Source organism: Borostomias antarcticus (assembly GCF_949987555.1).
Source record: "Borostomias antarcticus genome assembly, chromosome: 11".
Taxonomy (NCBI): Eukaryota; Metazoa; Chordata; class Actinopteri; order Stomiiformes; family Stomiidae; genus Borostomias; species Borostomias antarcticus.
This window is the reverse complement of record NC_140244.1, coordinates 11,681,784-11,702,937: the sequence shown is the minus strand read 5'-3', so window position 1 is coordinate 11,702,937 and position 21,154 is coordinate 11,681,784. Positions and strand designations below refer to the sequence as shown.

The 21,154-nt window shown below is 47.6% G+C and overlaps 2 long non-coding RNA genes across 2 annotated transcripts; both read left to right on the top strand.

Moving 5' to 3' along the window:
• Positions 1-11,577: 11,577 nt before the first annotated feature.
• On the top strand, positions 11,578-12,142 carry LOC311314813. Its single transcript, XR_014630647.1, has 3 exons — positions 11,578-11,691; positions 11,819-11,935; positions 12,024-12,142. It is a non-coding gene; the product is annotated as an uncharacterized lncRNA (long non-coding RNA).
• Positions 12,143-12,243: 101 nt separating this feature from the next.
• LOC311315248 lies at positions 12,244-12,757 on the top strand. Its single transcript, XR_014630669.1, has 3 exons — positions 12,244-12,336; positions 12,485-12,577; positions 12,672-12,757. It is a non-coding gene; the product is annotated as an uncharacterized lncRNA (long non-coding RNA).
• Positions 12,758-21,154: the final 8,397 nt, after the last annotated feature.

Below are 21,154 nucleotides of genomic sequence, written 5' to 3'. Positions count from 1 at the left end.
TATTGTGGGCGTGGGGCTTTTTTTTTAATCAATTTGTAAATTGTACATGTTTTTCTTGTAGGCCTTCGTGTAAATTAATTTTGGCTGAGTCAAATCCCCTTTACATTATCAGAACTCTCTGTGTTACCCTCAAAACATTTGTTCAACTTGAAATCATTTCATTTTGTGGTCATATGCGATCGCATCTGCGATCAAATATCAACCCAACCCAGTATTTGTTAGTAGGATCGCATCGATCCTACATTACTGCCTGTGATTCTTGTTTGTGATTAATCCAAAAGTACTAACTTAAGAATGATAATATATTATGTATACACATTCCTGCACCTCACAACTCTTTCCATATTCATGTTGGAAATCTCAATTCAAAGAACACTGCACCGAAATGGGTAATTAATGTCATACTGCTTTTAACTGGGCAATCATATGATTTAGAGCAACAGAAATCGATGTAAATTATAACCATAGCCTACATATTTTTAAACAAATCACATTATACAAACCCATGGGGTTAATAACCCATACTTAAAAATAATGAAACCAAATTAATTATAAGGCTACTTGTGCAGATAAGCAAGTCCAGCTGAAAACATGAAAACATATTTTGTTCTGTAACGTGAACGTTACGGTTGGTTGATCTGTCCGTGCTTGTTTATTGGCTGTTCTTCAGGTAACCCCGTGTTTCACGTCACGACGCTATGAACTGTGGGTAATTCCAACTGTGGGCTAAGTCTGCAGAAATGCAGACTCACGGGAAGGGGCCATAAAGGGCTCAAAATGGCTGCCGGAGAGCCCTCGCGCACTTGCCGAGTTGACATTGGGACACCCCTAAGCCCTCGCGGACTTCGCGGGAGCGCGCCCTTAAGTCTGCGAGTCTGCAAGGGTGGACATTGGGACTGGGCCATTATAAAGAACGAAGGTTACGTATTGTAACCCCAGTTCTACGAGTGGAGCGGAGCCCCATAGGGGGGCGCTAGCACTCCTATTGGTAACCCATGTTGGCATGCCAACAACCAATCTGAAGATAAACATGTACTCTTATCGTCCTAACCAATCACAGACCCCCCACCTACTATAAAGGTGGCTAAACCCCAGCAATCTGCTCTCCCACACTAAGTCAGACGAGCTAGAAAGCTAGAGGCAGGGCCCGGAAAAAACCCTATGGGGCTCCGCTCCACTCGTAGAACTGGGGTTACAATACGTAACCTTCGTTCTACATCGTGGAGCTACGCCCCATAGGGGGGCGCTAGCGCTCCTATTGGTAATAGGCGGAGCTCCAGCGATTCCCACAATGTACGCGGGTCAGGCCGACATAAAAACATCAACCCACTGGAGGCAAGGGAGTACACAAGCACCACACAGTAGTAAAGTGCAACTCCCTCCACCCGAACCCCAACGGAGGGCCGGTCAGGCAATAAGACGGGCGGACGAGGCAAAGGACCGCAAACGGAACGCAAGGGTCCCCTGGTGTCCACCAGGAGCTAAAAACCAAAGGCCGCGCACCCCGCACAGGGGGCGGAACAATGGTTAAGCTGCATAAACATGCAAGTAAAATTGGCCGGGAAGTTACCGACCAACACAGCCACGCCATCTCACGCCCAGCTTGCCCGCACCGTAGCATACGAGCAGCTGAGGCGTGGTCCTGAACGAGGCCGTGCGCCTAATGTAAACAGAGAGCGCACGGACCGGGCACAAGAGATGCAACCGGGCGCCCTCCACCGAGCAGTGCGGAGGAGGAGAAAAGGCGCGCAGCTCCAGAGGCCTAGCACTATAAGAGTGCCTAACCACCTTGGGCAGGAAAACCGGGTTGGGCCTCAGAACGGCCTTACTGCCGTCCCCAGTGATGGTGAGGCAGCCCGGCTGCGTCGACAGCGCACACAGATCACTCACTCTCTTACCCGAGGATAATGCGAGGAGCAATGCCGTTTTGATAGACATCCATCTGAGATCAACCTGCTCCAAAGGCTCGAACGGCACCTTGCACAGTGCGTCCAAAACCATTGACAGATCCCACTGGGGGGCCAAGGCTCTGACAGGTGGTCTAAGCTGGACCACACCCGTCAAAAAACGCCTGACCAGAGGGTGAGCAAAGACCGTAGTCCTAGCAAACCCCTCATGGCATGCTGAAATAGCAGCCGCATACACCCTAATGGTGGAGGCAGCAAGCCCCAGGTCCAACAGATGTTGTAGGTAGGAGAGCACTGACTCAACTGAGCAGGTCTCCGGGTCTACATCTTCCTCATCACACCAACGCACGAAAGACTCCCACTTCCCAGCGTACAGCTTAGAAGTAGAGCCAGCACGCGCGCTCTGAATAGTGCTGATCACAGCCGCGGAGAGACCCCTCCGAGCTAACCTGCGCCGTTCAGTAACCAGGCCACCAAGCGCTGACCCAGAACCGGGGGGGCCTGTATCGTACCGCCGCCCTGGGACAGGGCATCCCGCCTGTACGGAATGAGCCAAGGGCGAACCTGAACCAGAGCCATCAGTTCCGCGAACCATCGCGCACTGGGACGGTCTGGCGCAACTAGGATCACTGTCCGACGTTCGGACCGTATTCTGGTCAACAGCATAGGAATGATCGCCACTGGGGGGAAGGCATAGAGCAGGCCCTCCGGCCAAGGGGTGTGCGCAAAGGCGTCCACTCCCAGCGGGGGGCTGTCCGTCCGACTCAGAGAGAACCAAAGAGGACAATGAGCATTCTCCCTTGTGGCGAACAGGTCCACTTTCGCACGACCGAAGCGCGCCCAAAGATGTGACACAATCTGAGGATGCAGCCTCCATTCGTCGTGGCGCGGCCCGCCTCTCGACATGAGGTCGGCGCCGACATTCAAGTGGCCCGGAATGTGCTGAGCCTGGAGGGAGCTCAGATTGGAGCTCGCCCACAGCCACAACCTCACCGCCGTGCGATGAAGAGCCACTGAGCGGACACCACCCTGACGGTTGATGTAAGCTACCGTGGCACGGTTGTCTGAGCGCACTAGCACAGGGAGCCCCCTCAGCGCAGGTGCAAAGTGCTGAAGAACCAGCAACACAGTCTCCAGCTCTAGGAGATTGATGTGCCTGTTCTCGCCAGGAGGCCAACGGCCCCCCACGGCTTGGGACAGGCACGTCCCTCCCCAGCCGGAGAGGGACGCGTCCGTGAAAATCGGTATGCGGAACGACACCCTGCCTAGAGGGACACCACGCGCGATGATGCGCGGGTTCCTCCAGAAAGCCAGGTCCGCAGCCAGGGACCCGGGCAACGTCACCATCTTGAATTTGTCCCTGATGACATTCAGACGAAGACGTGCGAACCAACGTTGTAAGCCACGCATGTGCAGGAGGCCCAGTGGAACCACCGCGTGGGCCGATGACATTAAGCCCAGCAAACGCATCACCGTCAGAGCCGTGGCCACCCTCCCTGGCAGGCAGATAGAGAGTGCCTGGGCCAGAGCATCGCGCCTCGGAGCCGCCAGGGACGCGTGCATCGAGACAGTCCAAGTTGAGACCCAGATAAATGACAGACTGAGACGGGCACGGCGTGCTCTTTTCCCAGTTGATGGCGAATCCCAAGCCTGTGAGATGAGTCACAAGCTGGGAGGTGTGCGACCTGGCCTGAGCGGCTGACGAGGCGAGGATCAGAAGGTCGTCCAGGTAGGCGAGCACTCTGATGCCCTCGCGCCTCAGCGGTAGATTCGCCGTTTCTAGGCACTTGGAAAACACCAGAGGAGCCAGCGCATAACCGAATGGGAGCCTGGTGTACTCGTAAGCCACACCCTGGACGGCAAAACGCAGAAACATTCTGTGACCCTCTCTGATGGGAACATGAAAGTATGCGTCCTTCAGATCTATGCTTGTGAAGAAGTCTCCCTGGAGAACGGAGTCCAACAGGTGCCTCACTGTGAGCATACGAAAATGCCGTTTGGCTATGCATTTGTTCAGAAGGCGCAGGTCGAGGATGGGACGCATCCCCCCTGTTCGCTTCGGGACGAGGAAGTAACGAGAGTAAAATTCCGCCCCCGAGCGGCTCGGTGGAACCACCGCTATCGCCTCCTTGGATAGGAGCTCCGCTATCTCCGACTGGAGAGCGTTCTCCTGCCACGGACCCGAGACCACAGTCTCCACCACCCCGGTGAAGGACGGAGGGTGGGCAATAAACTGAATCGCATACTAGGGCTGCTCGATTATTCGGATTTTAATCTAGATTACGATTTGGGCTGTCAACGATCATTAAAACTAAATAATCGCCATAAAACGATTTTGCACAAATCAAGCGCACCCTACACTGCAGAGCTATACTGTGCTTGGCCCCTCCCCCACCCCCCAAAGCCACAAAACAAACACTTCAAAGCGAGACGAGTTGTCAAGCGAGGCGCACGCATGCTCCTCTCGAACAAAACACGACAAGAAGAAGATTATGGCAGCAGAAAGAGAGGTGGACAAGAGAGCTAAAACAACGTCAGTGGTCTGGAAACACTATGGGTTTGCGGAGACAGATTTGGACCAAGTTGACACGGTGTGTAAAATTTGCTACACAGTCGTAGCTGCCCCTCAAAGTAGCCCTTCTCAGTGCATTCCGCTCACTCATGCCAGACAACAGTCCTTTGCCGGTCCATTCACTTTGCCGTCAAAATAAATCGGTGTCGGCCTATTTAGGAGAGGCGCTCATATTTACAAGTGTCAGATAAACATGAAACGTCACTTACCTAAGCAAAAGGGTCTATTTTAACAAATGCTGGGTTTTGAAGCCTCGGCGCTACCATTGTCCTAGTGAAATTATTTTTCCGAGGTAGTCTTCTTCTGTGGTGGTGGCGGTGCTTTGAAGATTCTTTATTTATCAGTTTTGGCACTTTTATTAATTTATTTTCAAGGTCAAGGTTCACTATTTGTCTCCCAAAGAACATTGTTAAAAAGAAAAGCCACTGTCAACATTTAATAAATTAATTGTTATCAAAGTCAATAATTTGATTTGTTAAGAAAATGTTAAAACTTTTGATTTAAAAAAAAAATTCAATGAATAATCGTGTTTAATAATCGTGATCTCAATATCAATCAAAATAATCGTGATTATGATTTTTGCCATAATCGAGCAGCCCTATCGCATACCCAGATGTCAGGATGCGAAACAGTCAGCGAGGGAGGCATGGCAACCGCATCCACGCCACTCTGCATCGCGAGAGAGGGCCCGCCGCCGTGCGCGGGACGTTCGCCAGAAAGCGATCGTATTCTAGAACGGCCCCGACCGCCACCGCTGGCACCTCCCCACCCGTGGGGGCTGCAGCAGTCCAAGGGGGGCCGCATATGAAAGGGAGGCGAACCGCAGACACTGTCATCACACATGAAGTGGGGGCAACATCAATGTCAGAACAGTGTAAACGTTCTCCAGAGCCTGGAGACGTAAGCTCGTAAGTAGCCCGAGAGCTGTTGTGAAAATCAACTAACATGTCTGCAGACAGTGTATGCACATGAAGAGGCCACCGACTTAACCTGTGTAGCGGTAGCCCTTGTATCGCTCACAACGCAAGGAAAAGGAGCATCACTCTCATATGCAAATGAGGCAGATGGCTGAAGTAGCGGAGCCCAGTCATTGTATGCAAATGAGGCCGCTGCCGACATAGACTCAGTCTGTGTGGAGGCAGACGCCTTTGAACTTGCCGCGAAAAGTCGGGGAATCTTGCTCCCATATGCAAATGAGTCAGACGACCCATACCGATGCAGCGCAACGGAGGGAACCAATGACGTACGATCATTCAAATTTGAAGTATAGCAGAGCGAGCGCTCAATTTCAAATGAAGTTCGCTTAACGATCCGAACGACATCAACCGTCTCTCGGGCTGTGTGCGAGAGTAGCTTAGTCGAACGAGACACAGGGGCTTCATTTCCTAGCCGTTCACGATGGTGCGGTACACGAATACCTGCGCTCACCGTAGAAGTAGCAGAGAACGCCTTCCCAGTATTACACACCAAGCGAGACACAGGATTAACTCTATGGCGAGCCTTTCTCTTGGAAACGGAGAGTTTAGCTGCCGAAAGCTGACCCGTGGAGGGGGAAGGCTGCCCGACAAACTTCCTTGATATCCCCGCCGGGGTAGGAAGAGTAGCCAGGCTAGCGCTAGCTAACTGAGTGGATGAACTGGCCCGTAGTTTACTTGAGACATGATAATGGGGCAGAACAGCGCTACCCTCCACAGACTTAATTCTCTCGGCAGAGAGCGGAGGGGCAGGCGCAACCATCTCAGAACCAGAACCCAGAGATACATTAATCATAGCATCAGACTGTCGAGCATGGAAATGACACAAGTGACCACTGGTGTACACATGAACATGCTCTTTATTGTGAGAACCCCTAATACAGGGACCACAACCATCCTCTAACGTGAGGGGAGGGCCATAGGGAACAATAGCAGCCTGAGCAGACGTTAATTGTCACGCATTAGTGCCAGGCTTCTTTCTCTTCCACTGCGGAGCAGGACCTTGGCGAGCGGTGGAAGGAGCATGGGGAGCCTGAGCGGATCGCTGGTTCGCGGGAGGGGGACCGGGGGCAGCCCTCGAAAGGGGCGGACCTCGCCTTGCTCTTCCTCCTCTTTACGGGGGCACGGGAGGCAGCAGACTGGGTCCTCTTGACCCCGAGATGCCTGGCCACCAGCTTGGACTGCTCCTCAACTTTGCCGAGGCGTTCCAGGGTTTCGCCGGCGGCAGAGCCGAACAGCCCGGACCGGTAGATGGGAGCGTTCAGCAGAGCCGTGCGAGCTGTGTCGTTCACAGAGGAGACGCCCAGCCACAGCAGGCGATGGTGCACCACAGCGTTAGCCATGACACGGCCAGTGCAGATCGCGGCAGCCTGGCAGAGCTGCATGGCCGCTCCAGCCGCAGCTTGGAGGTCGGGAACCCGTTCGGGCGATGGTGAGGCGCGAGGCGCGAGGGCGTCAGTCCAGGCGCGAACCGGGGCCTTAGCCTGCTCGAGAGGCGCCACCCAGGTACTCTCGACAAACTTGTCGATATGTTCCATGACAGGGAGGGGTCGCTTGATTCTCCGCGTCGAGAGCTCGAAGCAAGAAATGCCCCAGAGGTTGGTGCAACTCGCCTCAGGCTCTGACGGGAGGGGGATTCCGATGGAGACCGCCGCGCGCTCAAGTATACCGGGGAACACCCTCCGGAATACGAGCGGCTTGGCCCCACCGGAATCCCGGGGCTCATCGTCTGGGGGGCCGTCCTCGCCGCCGGCGGGGGGCTCGGACCCAAACACAGATGAGCCCGTGCGTGGGGAGGGGCCCTGGGAGGCGGGCAACTCCCCACTGTCCTCCGAGTCACTTCTATCCCCAGAGTCGTCGTCGGAAGGCTCGGACTCGCAGGAGGGGAGAGGACAGGGGACGGTACTCCGTGTGCGCCAGAAGTCCAGGCGGGCACGCCTGAATTCAGAGGGCAGCAGCGCGCACTGGGAGCACGGCGGGTTGGGAGAGACTCCCTCTTCAGCGTGGCTCTTCCCCAGGCACGCCACACACCGGTCGTGGCGGTCGTCCGGGTCCAAGGCACCACAGCCGCAGTCCTCGACCCGCGGGGCATCTTCCAGAAGAGGAGGGGCGGGGCCGTCCATAGGGGATCCAGCAGCGCCGGAGTCCCTCAGAGGTAGGTCGCCGCCGTTCTTCTCGCTCTTCTTCGTGCTCTTCATATTCTTCAGAAGGCTTCCTTCAGGTGCTTGATAGCTCGTCTGAAAATGGGAGAGCAGATTGCTGGGGTTTAGCCACCTTTATAGTAGGTGGGGGGTCTGTGATTGGTTAGGACGATAAGAGTACATGTTTATCTTCAGATTGGTTGTTGGCATGCCAACATGGGTTACCAATAGGAGCGCTAGCGCCCCCCTATGGGGCGTAGCTCCACAATGTAGAACTAGACTGGCCATTGTGCTGTAGAATTCCAATGGACTCACGTCCGACGTGGCAGCCATCTTGTGCAGGGCATCCCACTATGTGACGTCAATGATCCCACAGATTCACTGTGTATATTTTAAATGGTAGATGTTAGATCATCTGGGAGAAAGTCCCTGTAATTAATTGTGCATAAGTGGCATTTCCTATCACTGGGATTAGCTGGGATGCTTGTATATTTATATTGTGACAAAAAATGTTTTTTATTGTGACTTGCCAAGAGATTATAGATGCAGCCCCCCCCCACCCCCGCCAGTATACTGTTAAGGTCTACTCTGTATCTGGTGTATTCTCCAGGGTTCCCACTCATTTTTACCAACAAAAATTACAACTTTTCCATGATTTTTCCATAACGTCTTGATGATCATGGGAACCCTGATTCTCCCTGGCATTAGTATCAACTAGAAAAACCACATAGCGGCTAAATGCCTCCGCCCAACAATGCAAGTTGCAGTTAACATTCAGTTGGTCTTGAGAGAGGGCCCCTGTGTTGATGTGGATGGTGCTTGTGTACGCTAGCTTGCTGGTATTCTAGCTGTAACGCTAGCTAACACTAATGCTAGCTAGCATTACAGCTAGAATAGCTAACGCTAATGCTAGCTAATGCTAATGCTAATGTGTTAGAATTAGCATTAGCTAGCTAGCATTAGCTAGCTAGTGCTAGCTTTATTGTTAGCATTAGCGTTAGCTAGCTAGTGTTAGTGTTCAAAAGTGCCTTTTTGACCTTAACCTTTGACATTTGAATACCAAAATCTAATCCAAATAATCTAATTAGATCCAACTGGACATTTTGGCCAAATATGTACTAATTCTGTCAAGCCGTTCTTGAGATATCGGCCGTGTCCGAAATGCATACTACTTGCTATATAGTAGGCGAGATGCAGCATGCTACATCAAAACTGTGCATACTGTATTTCGCCTACTATATAGTAGGTACTATATAGCAGGCGAAATCGGTGAAAAAATGGCCGAAAATGTAGCATAGTCCAGAGCATACTGTTCCGGAAGTCGAGACGTGATACAAATGTAAGTATTGTTTTCAAATGTAAGTATTGACTTAATTTGTCGATGAAAAAAATATTTTTTCTGTCAGATATCTTAGTTATAACGACACAGAGCTACAAATGCAGTTTTGTGTATATCGGTGGGGTAGAAATGACATTTCGAAAAAGAACGTAATGATAGCTAGCTGCTAGCATTGACCTCTGTGGTGGACATTACGTTAGCTAGCTAGCCCAGCTAACGTTAATAGGCTGCTAACGTTACAGGTGTTCAGACGGCTCTTGCTAAAAACGTATTCATGTCACATCTTAGATGTTTCTATAGCTAGAATCGAGAGAAACAGACTAACATTTCCATGTAATATGACCATGATTGCTTAAGAAATGTGTAAGAAATGTCGAAATTGTGACGAGTTGTTAAATGGTTAACCTAAGCCACCGAGCCTAACGTTACTTGACGTTGTTTAAACAATTGTCTGTTCATTCCGTGATTTAAACGAGTTCAACTGTTCATATATCATTAATTTCATATATTAGTATTCATTGTCCCATTATACTTCTGGATGTATTACAGGGACTGACGACCACACCACCCTACTAACACAGTGGGTTGCAGCAACGTTGCACATAAGTTGTACTTAGGTAAGTTGCAACGTTACCATCAGGCGATGTTGTGACAACGTCCATCTAAGGTCGAAAATAACTTTACCCTCCTAAGTCTAATTAGACTTTTCTGCAACGTTGCAGAAACATTGGCAATATGGGTCCCTGCAACGTCATGACATAACGTTGCAGTAAACTGCAGTAACGTTGGATTAAAGTCCTATTAGGCTAGCAATCGGGCTATCCCGTGACGTCACTGCTTGCTGGTTCACAGTTAAAGTAGGCAGGATTCTTTGCCAAACTGCTCCTGTATTATTTTTTTTTTTTAAATTTTCGCTTATATCCTTCATATTGTACTGTATGTTGAGGTTAATAACTCATCTTAGAAATGTTATTGATTGTATATTTTCCTGTTTGTTATAAATTGAATGCTTTTTCAATTATAAAAAAAAATTCTACTAACTTTTCGGTGTCGACCAAGATATCAATTTTGAAAAGACGTGTCGAGAAATCCCATTCATTCTCTCGGCATTATGGAACGCTACCACTAGGGGGCGATGAGATTACTTTCCCTCCCTATAGATGGGTTCGCCGCCTACGTCACAGCAGAGCGAGCACGCAGCCTCTTGGTAAAAAGGCAAACGAACTCGCCACAGTAACCAGGAGCTCCGTTTCATGTAGCTAATTATGCCTCAAAGCTGCTGTGCTGTGAACTGTACAAACAGAAAAGAACAAGATGATGGCCTCAGATTCTTCAGCATCCCCTTGAGATGTCACCCTTTTCAGAGGAACCACCGAAAGCTGTGGTTTAAAGCCATAAAGAGAACAGATTGGGGACCAACAAACACTTTTTTGTGTGGTGCGAACTTCATCTCTGGTAAGTTATCTAGCTAACATCACCTCGGGGGTTTTTTTCTCATCAAATTACATTGATTTGACTGTTGGTTTAGCTATTTATTTGTTTACTTACCGGTAATATAGTATTTAAGTAAACAGAAGTAACTCATAACCTGCACGCTAAACTAAGTTCAGGAATTGGAATCCCAATGATAGCTAGCTAACGTTAGCTAATGCTAGCTAGCACGCTACCTAGTGTTAGCTAGCTAAGTCAAGGCCCGAACTTGACTAACGTTTAGACATTATTGCAAATACTCCGACAAACTATTGCAAACCTTTTTTTCTGTTACTGCTGGCTTTGTGTTCGCCGCGAACATTTGCAGAAACATAAGCGAACGGTCTGAGTTGGTAGTTTGTGTTAGTTAACGTTACTCTAAAATGGCCGCTGGACATGTGAATTGTTTGTTTGTTTGACTGCTGAATTTGTCAGGCTTTCTAAGGCCATCACGAATCTTAGCCTAATATTACAAAGGCAACAGTGAAGGCGAAGCCAAGATAATGCTTTATATATTTTCCATTTGTCTGGAAAGTGGGAGACTGAGAACAATGCCACCCACGAGGTAAGCGGGGTACCATGGACAATAGCGTTAGCTCGAAACAAAGATGGAGGCAGCTTTGTTTGCCACATTAGTAGTATCGGTGTGTATTGTTGGAGTTCACGAGTCAAAAACAGGCGTTCCTGTTAAAACTGCGGTTAGTAACGCGTGATTCACGGGCATTATACATTTAATCTATGCACTGCAGTGGCTAATGCCTAAACTAGCTTAATGTTTCCCACACTGATGATTGACCGCCATTGACCGCATCTGTCCTGGGCAGATGCCGGCAGAGAATAAAATAAAAAAAAGAATAGTATAGAATAGTGGCGTGTCACTAATTACTTATCGGCTGTAATGACTTGTTGAATTTTTGTTTTAGTCGCTTCTTCCCCTCTGCCTACTTTCCCATAGGGTCCTTATGTGTTTATAACCTTCATATTTTTTTGTTTATTGGGCAGACTGTATTGCAGTGTGGAGTTTCTGGAGGAGGACACTGTGTCGGTTGTCCCAGTATCCTGGCTCTCCAAAAAGGATGGGGTAAGAACATGTTTGTGTGAACAATGTTTCTGATTGGTGTGCTACTTTTCAATTGTACAGGGAAGCGGGTACTAACATGGTTTCACTCACAGTTGCAGATGTGTTCCTGGCCAATGAACAAAGTCAGCCAACGGATAAAGAGCTGTGTGGAACCTAACCCTGGCTGGGCGCTCCACAGAGTCCGGGTTTTCCCAAAGTCCACAACTGGTACTGTTTGCATTTTAAGGTGTAAAAAAATACTGATGGGGGGGGGGGGGGGGGGGAGATCATGACTCATTATTCTGAGGAAAAAGGATGGCTGAAATGTATTGATTATGGTACTTTATGCACACAGATCATTACGAAGGTGCCAGGCTCATGGCAAAAGTCTTTGAGCAGCAGTCGTCAATGGACGAGTGCCAAGACGTTCGAAAGAGACGGCGCAACACGCGCTATCACTCCAGTGACGAAGGTAATATACTAAAGTGCATTCAACAGTCCCAAAAGAGTAGTACTTTTGAAATCAAGTAATCTGAGCTAATATACTGATATTCCACTAGATATTCCAAGCCCAGGACAGCCATTGGTCCCAACAATGCAGGCCAAAGACAGTATGCCAGGTGCCGGAGTTGAAAGGCCTCTGCCGGCTGTCCAGTACATTCCACGTGTGCTGTACAATTTAGGTATGCATGTTTGTGTTGAAATGAAATGTCTATGCCTACTGCACACTGATAGTTGGACTATTTTTTATTTATTTTGAATACCATTTTACTCATCTTGCAGATTTTCCAAGCTTGTCCCATGTGAGCGAGCGGGGCCCAGACCCCAGGTATAGCACCCCAGCCAGATCATATAGCACCCCAGCCAGACCAGGTAAGAGTGGCATGTACTGCTGTGGTGTTGAGATGTCTACCTGTTAATGTCTTCATTTATTTTCCTTCAAATGCCAGAAGCCAAAACATGCTGCCAACACCATACAGTTTCCTGCTAATCCCTTTCCTTTATCCCTTTTGTTTTTCAGTTAGGTCTGTGATGCCGTCGCCCAAGAAAACGGCTCCAGCACCATTGACTCCATGTACCCCTCTACCGAATCGATGCTGCTCTGCAGATGCTGGTATGGAACTACTTCATGTTGCATGCAGGGATATATTTTGAGTTTCATTTAGTTTTATGTCAATGTACTTATAGCCACATCTGTGTTTATCTAGATTTCCAGAGGTCTGTACATCAGCAGTTCTCAGACTTGCGGGAGCAACTCCGTGAGCTTGCACAGAGTGTGAGGGAACTGGCCCAGAGCATGCGGCCTGGGGAGTCTGGAGCCCAGGGAGAAGTGCTGGATGAACTTTGTCTTATTTTTGCAAGGAATGGTACAGTAAAGACTGTCTTTGTTTTGCAGACAATACCTAGGTGCCATTGGTGGCAGAGACTTGGCGGACACAGTCCGACGGGTGCTGTCAGCTGTTGCTACACATGCGGTGTGGAGCGCCTACAGTGTGCACGGGAAGAAGCCACTTAAGAGTATGACACTCTTCAATGTTCTAACATTGGTTATAGAAATGGTTCATATTTTTAATATTTTTTAATACATCGTCTTTGTTCCATGACCGATGTGAATTGAAACTATTACCTTTCTTGATAACTTAAAGGTGCAGTTATGGTCTCTATGCCGAAGGCTACGATGGCGGAGGTGGCCGCCCAGCTGCAGGAGACATTAAAACATGCCCCTGCTAAATGCAGAAGGGTAAGTGATGTCTTTTTTTTTTGGTTTCTCCTACCCAGTGACACTGCATGGTTCCAAAGATTGTGTACCACTTTTTTGTGCATGTATGTGCGTTGTGTATTTACGGCCATTTCATTGTCTTTAGGTATCTGAAGTCCGTCTGAGCACAGCCCATCCAAGAACAGTCCATCTGAGCACTCCCCAGCATTCTGATGAGGAAGACTTCCCTTCCTAGCTGCCCCCCAGCCCATCTGACGCCCACCCGCAGCCCATCTGAGCACAGCCCCCCCCCCCCCCCCCCCCCAGCCTATCTGAGCACAGCCTGTCATTTTTTTTGTAAATAACTGTTTTTTTGTTTGTTTGTTTTTTTTAAAACCTTTTTGTTTTTAAAACTTGTTTATCATGTTGCAGGCCAGACATTGTGTGTACTTTTTTAATAAAATAAATTGTTCTTAACTGTTAATGGTGTTGTGTCATAACTTTTGTACCATAATTTTGCTTGCTGCATTGTCTATGACATTAATAGGCTCTTTGCATAAGCTCCACTACTTCCTGACACTCTACAGGCGTATTTCTTTCCTGTCCTATACTAGTGGATGGAAGTGATTGATCAGGTGTGCTGCACACCGGATTTATCGCAATTGCTATCCAATAGTATAGGACGGTAAAGAAATATGCCTGTAGAGTTTCAGGAAGTAGTGGAGCTTGTGCAAGGAGCCGATTTGTTTTGTAATGCAAATTATGAATGTAGCCAATGGAAGTGTAGACCACGTTGCAGCAACGTAACAAAGTTATATAAGTTATAAAAATATATAAACGTGTATACAACGTTGCAGCCATATACATCGAAATCATCACGGAAATCACAACGTTGTGTGGACATTGCAAGCACGTTGCAGACACGTTGGGCCTGCACGTTGCAGCAACTTGTTTGCAGATACCGCGTTTGCGTTGCATGCACGTTTAACTTGACGTTGAGTGGACCATACAAAAGTCTAAATCGCACGTTTCTGCAACATTGCTGCAACCTGATTGTGTTAGTAGGGTAAGAACACTTTTTACAACCAACAAACCCTTTTTGGCTTTCCCCGATATCGTATGAAAAATTGCAGAATGACAGCTGCTTGAGCCTTTACGACTTGTGCATTTACAGTCGTAGACAATGCGCTGGCTTGCATTTAGCCTACCTGCAGTTTCGTGTAGGCTGTGGGTGATGGGCAGAACCAAGTAAAAAAACTCATTTAATAAAAAGTCTTTAATGATGATTTATTAGACTAGCCTCCTGTTCCTAGGAACAATCAATCAATCAATCAACTTTTATTATGCAGACTCATGGTCCATTACAAAACACATACAACAAAAATTTAAAAAGGCAACAATACCAGTGTTTCCACATAGGTGACTGGTATCTCACAGCACTGAAACCAGGATTCGACAGCAGCACGATAATGGAATTCTGAGAACCATTCAGTCGGCATATAAATTTGTACATCAGTTTCCTCAACAGGGCATGAAACGTATTGACACCTGCACTACAAAACAGTTCACTTGCACTGCACCACCTTGGCTTTTTAAGCAATATACGCATGCAGTCATTATAGGCAACCTTAAGCTTATGGATGCTAGCCTTTTTAAACTTTATCCACAAGGGAGCAGTGTAGAGAGGAGTACAGTACGCTCTAAACAGGCTTATCTTGACATTGTCTGAGCACCAGTGGAATTTCCTAACCAACATGTTAGCTTGTGCATATAACATGCGGCGCTGTCTATACAAGTCATCATCATCAGACATTTGATCTGTGATGACATGTCCCAGATACTTAGCTTTACAGCAGACAGATAGAACTTGCCCTGACAGGTAAAATGATGGGAAGATTAGATCTTTGTCCCCCTTTGTTTTACAGATCATGACAATGCTCTTTTTAGCATTGTATTTCACATCAAATTGGACACCATACTCAGAGCATATATTCAACATCTGTTGGAACCCAGCACTGCTAGGAGAGAAAATAGCCAGATCATCGGCATACATAAGATGGTTTACCAGGGTGTTACCAATCATACATCCTGTTTTACAGCCTCTTAGCTGGTCAGATAAATCGTTCATGTACACATTAAAGAGGGCTGGTGAGAGTAGCCCCCCCTGGCGAACCCCATTACCAACACCGAAAGGTACAGAGACTGCATTACCCCATTTGACCTGCATGCTCTGGTTGGCATACCAATATGCCAGGACCCTAATTATACTGTTAGGCACTCCTCTTTGACTCAGTTTTAGGAACAGCTTATGATGGTTGACTCGATCAAAAGCTTTAGAGGCATCAATAAAACCAATTAACACAGAGGAATTCTGTCTTCTATACATTTCAACAGTTTCCTTCAGGGCATAGATACATAAATCAGTACCATGCTTAGCCTTGAAGCCAAACTGGTTGTCTGTGGTACCAAAATAAAAACATAATCTGTCTAATAAAATTCTTTCCAGGACTTTGGATAACACACTAGCTAGAGCAATTGGTCTGTAATTATCCAAGCTCCCCACCTTGCCCGCTTTGTCCTTGATGACAGGCACCAGAGTAACAGACAACATGGAGTCCGGCAGCAGACCATGATTCAGAAGTCCAGTAAAACAGATGGCGAGAAGGGCAGCGACCCTCGGACTTGCAAGTTTGAGGTGCTCTGCAGTGATCTGATCTAAGCCGCTAGCTTTGTTATCAGCTAGCTGTGTAATTGCTTGATAGACCTCATTGGCTGTTGTTCCCACTGTGTCACTGTTGGCAATGTTGCCCACTTTGTAGGGGTCACTTTTAACACAATTGAATAGCTCAGAATAATGTTGTCTCCACAAATCAGCTATGTTGTCGGCTCCCGAGACTCCTTCTATGGTACATGGTAACGATGTACTGCCTCTGTTCAGAGCTCTCACCTCCTTCCAGAAGCCAGTAGCATCGTTACCAAGGAGCTTTTCAGCCATAGAGTCCGCTCTCATTACTTGTTCGTGTTTGCTGATATACCGAACTGCATATTTATATTGAGCGTTAGTACGCTTTTTGTGATCCAGGACAGGCCCCTCTCTGGGCCTACCTGCCAGGACCCACTCCTTAAAGGCATTCTTAGCTTCAGCATGATGAGCAGCCACATGTTTATTCAACCCTGGCTTAATGCTGTGTCTTTTATCAGAGTGAGTAAAGCATGGCTTACTAGCTTCATACACAGCTCCCACAATACAATTATACATGTGACAGATGTCCTTACAGTGAGAGCTTTTGTTACAATTCACATCAGGACACATAATTGCATCTCTGGGTAGATATACATTACTTAGAAGGACATCAGTTCTCCCGTAGTATAACATCACATCCTCATCTGTGAGCTTAGACCAATCCAGTTTAGCCTTACAGGCACTATTAACCTCCTGAGACATCTCTGGGAGACTGTCACAATCAAGTGACATGACAAACGGAACAGGATCAGACATAGATGCCTCATACACAATCTCCATAGATCTTAGAATAGCATGAGCATCAGCAGTGCTAATGCAGTGGTCAAGCCATGATGTAGAGTGCCAGGCCTCACTTATGTAAGAATAACTATCTGCAGGTAGGAGCTTTTGGCTGGATAATATAAGATTGTTATCATCACAAAACTGCAGCATATGCTTTGCAAACAAGGAACTTTTGTCTGATAGATCAGCATTCATGTCACCGACTACATAGATACTTGTGGAATGATTATCAGAAATAAAAGAATTTATAAAAGCTAGACGATTCAGGTATTCGTCTTCATTTTGTTGTGACTCATACGGTGTGTATACATTGAGGATAGTAGCCTCTTTGTTATTCATTTTTATCTGTATAGCGATACACCAGTCAGCTTCTAGCCTAATGACATTGATCGCAGAGTCCATCTTTTTGTGCCAAAGGATGGCCACGCCCCCTGCTATCCTTCCTCTCACTATCCCCATATCACCAGCCCCATGGAAATTGTCATTAAAATAGTTCAAATTTCCCAAGTCCTGTTTAGATAAAAAAGTTTCTTGTAAACATAAAATATCACAGTTTTTCAGCAGGTTGTCAACTACTATACGTCGGGCTCTGTCTCCTGCGTTGTTTCCCAGGCGTAGCCCGCGGCAGTTGTATGATCCAACCCGCATAAAGTTTAGCTAGCAAGCTTCCGTCTCTCCCGCTTTGCGTGGCTCATAATATCGCCTCACAACAGAGCCTTCAGGCCAGAGTTCTGGGTTGTACATGTCCGCAACTTCATTGCACTCAACACACACTTTAAACGAGCTATATCTGTTGCTCGCAGTGACAATACGTTCACAGTTAACGACACGGTCAAGTTGAGCAGCCAAATAGTTAGACAGCATCTATGCATCAAGGTCCGGTGAGAATTTGGTAGCAAAAACACTTACCAACTTCGTCTGAACCACTCTTATATTCCCTTGCGCACGAGTACCAACAATAGGCTTGGACACCCTCCGTTCAGGTTTTCCAGCACGCTGTTTGAACGCTTCGCGGGCAGGCTGGCCCTCGGCATGATTCTTCCGAGCTTGGCCATGTTTCACCACACGGCTCCATTTCGGCGAGTTTTCCACCGTTCCTCCAGGAGTCAGACAGGCACGCCCCGCCCCACTCCCTGCACCTGCCTTGGCACAAACGCCCGGGGTCAGCTTCGTGCGAGATGATGCAGGAGCCGGGAATCCATCGTTGGAATCACCACCAGCAGAAGGGCTGCGCGGTGCGCTCCCGAAGGTTGTTCCAGCATCACTCGAGACAACCAGCCCTCCACCACCACTCGGTTCCAGCCGGCGCTCAACAGCAGCAACTCTGCAGTCCATGGTCACAGCCACAGAACGTAGGTCCTCGCCAACATCTGCCTGTAGTTTGACTGCATGCCTTAGCGCGCAAACCTCGCTGTGCAGCCGCTCCATCTTGCTGAGCAGGTTTGAGACATCCAGGTTGTTAAACGTCACAGGTGGCAGCTCGTCCAGGTAGTGGGAAACAAAACGGGGGATATTTTCTCCACACTCGTTCAGCACTTTTAAGCAGCTTTTAACATTGTTTGCGTCCTTATGGTTGCCTTTGGAGGCCACGTACCGTTGTTTAGTAGGACAAAGTTCAAACAACACCTTTTTAGAAGACTCAATCCACTCAGAGTTGAAGGTGTTTGTGGCTACAAGGACTAGTTCGTCCTGGGTCATTGTTTTAATTTTAACCGCAAGGAAATTAAGGAACTCATCCTCTACAATAACTTGGTCGTCAACAGTTTTGTAAATTGTAGGTTTTTCTCGAGGCCGGTGGTTAAAACCAGGAGCTGCCGAACCACGATCCACACCATCCGCCATCTTGGTGATTCCAGTGAGAACAAAGAGAAGTAGACTACATTTTAATTGAATTGTGATGGCACCAATGCCCCTTTTTCCATCTTAATAGCATATTTTAGTTCCTCTTGTATAGAGATATCACATTGTCTAGGTTACTCCAACCTGAAACTTAAAAACTATAGCCTACATTTGCTTTATTTAAGCGTCCACTGCCAGTCTAGGGGTGGCAGCTGAAATAATAAGATATATTGATATAGGCTACAATTGCTTTACACGCCATAAGAATAGCCCAATGATCTAGCCTACTCGTGTTCATGTGGAGGATAATGATAGGCGGTATTTTTCCAGCTTTTCCTTCCTGCCTGTAGCGACTGTGTTACGCCAATAGTTCATATTTCTATAATATTGCTCCTCTTGTGTGAAATGTGGTGGACGGAACTTGGTTATGCTTATTGTTTGCCTTGTCCATGGCCGTGTTCGAATATCCATACTAAGGTATGCGATTGATCATCCCCCCCCGCTCTCTAAAAAAAAATTTCAGGCACATGATTTTTTCCTGCTTTAAGCCCTGCTCAAGGCTGTCTATAAGGAACTGATTGATGTTTAAAGTCTCAAGGCTGCCTATAAGGAACAAGGCAAAGCAAACTCATGAACTGACTGACTGACTGAATATTTATGTCAGGATGGGGTAGTCGTGCTCACCAAGAGCTGGGACCAAGGCAGCTGGTGCCGATGCTGCCGCTGCCATACGGTCTCTGAGGCCATCACCAGGGTTGGGATGATCTGCAGCAGCAGGACCATGGCCACCGTCAAGGTCATCAACCTTTAAATGGTTAAATGCAATTACTGTAAGTCGCTTAGCAGACACAAAAAGTGTCTGCTAAATAAATGACTAATGTAATGTTGGACAAAAGTGTCTGCTAAATGACTGATGTAATGTCACCTCCTCTGGCTCCATGATGTCTCCGTTCTCCAGGCAGAGGTTGTGCAGGACAGCACACGCAGCAATCACCTCCGCAGCCAAGGGCAACTTCACCTAAAAACACAGTTTTGCACTTTGAGATTTATTTAAAATGTAAAGTGTGTTACAAAGAAAATGTATTATTATAATTTATTTTCTACAACGGAGAGTTGGGATACTTGATTCTGATTGGCTAGCAGCCGTGGTAAAATACTCTGTAACCCACGGCTGCGACCGCATAACAATTAGTATTAATGCGCCGTCAATCTCATTGACGAGGCCATTGATAAAATCAAGCGGTAGGCTATGTTTTGCTTAGCAACCACTCGCAGCAACCTCGCCTTTTTCGTATCCTATTACAATAACTCACTCATCAGTTCGACTCCAACACTTCCACACCCATAGAGGCAAAAACGAGTGCTCTGGGGAACTGTTTTAATAACTGCACCATGGCTGGAAATATTCAAATAAACGTGAACCACCCGAATTATGCCTTATGGCTTATGTGAACAAGGCCAACCCAAATAGGCGAGATAACCTATGTTGCCTGGCAACCATTTAATTCAGAACTATAGCCTATCGCGGAAGATTTAGTAAATACTAAAATGATAAGAATGATCAGTAAATAAATGATTGAATGTTACTACTGAGTGTTTTTTGTGAATATATATATGTAGTAACCGTTGTAGAAAAGCAATTGACTTAAATTACCTCCAGAGCCTTCAGAAAGATCCCCCTCCACCTGGTCTTCATCATCCCGAACGCCCTCTCTATGATGCACCGGGCTCTGGCATGCAGGGCGTTGAAGCGCAGACGCACCGGTCCCTGCACTGGCTCTCTGATATATAATAACAATATAATAATAATAAATGTAATACATGCTTTAAAGATAAAGATAAAATAGTACACGTAATTATAAAAACAAGAACTAGAGTTACTGTAACTAACAAGAACATAAAGAAGCAAGGCTTCCTGTAAAAATACCTGTATGGCGCGATGAGGGCGATGGGTTCAGCCTGGCAGGGGTAGCCTCCGTCCCCGAGGAGGCACCAGCCCTCCGGCAGATATTGCCGGTGGACATACATGTCCGAGTTCTTCAGGACACGCGAGTCGTGGACTGATCCCGGAAAGCCAACAAGAATGTTGACAAACCGTCCCTTGTGGTCACAGACAGCCTGCATCTGGATGGAGTGGTAGAGCTTTCGGTTGAAGTAGCTCTGTTGCTCTGCCGCTGGGGGGATGAAGCGGACATGCGTGCTGTCGATGGCTCCGGCCACACTCCTGAAGGCATGAGATCTGGCCAGGCGGGCAAACCCGGCCCCGACCTCCTCCAGCGCTGCCTCCGTGGGGTAGCGTATCACACGGCTTATGATGCGCTAAATACCCCTGCTGACTCTGTGGACCACATCACAGACGGTCGACCGGGGCATGTCAAAGGCCTCTGACACAATCCGGTAGGAGGTTGCACTGGCCAGCCAGTAGACAAAGACTAGCACCTGTGTGTGAATGACAAGACCATTGTAAAGGGTGAGTACTGAGAAAAGCTCTAAATGCAATGAATTATTATTATTGTTAATGCTATTATTAGCACCTCCATGGTCTTGCCCCATCCTCCCTGACCATCATCAAGGGTATCAATGAGGTTCTCGGTCGGTCTTGACAATCTGAAGTCCCTCCTTGTGTC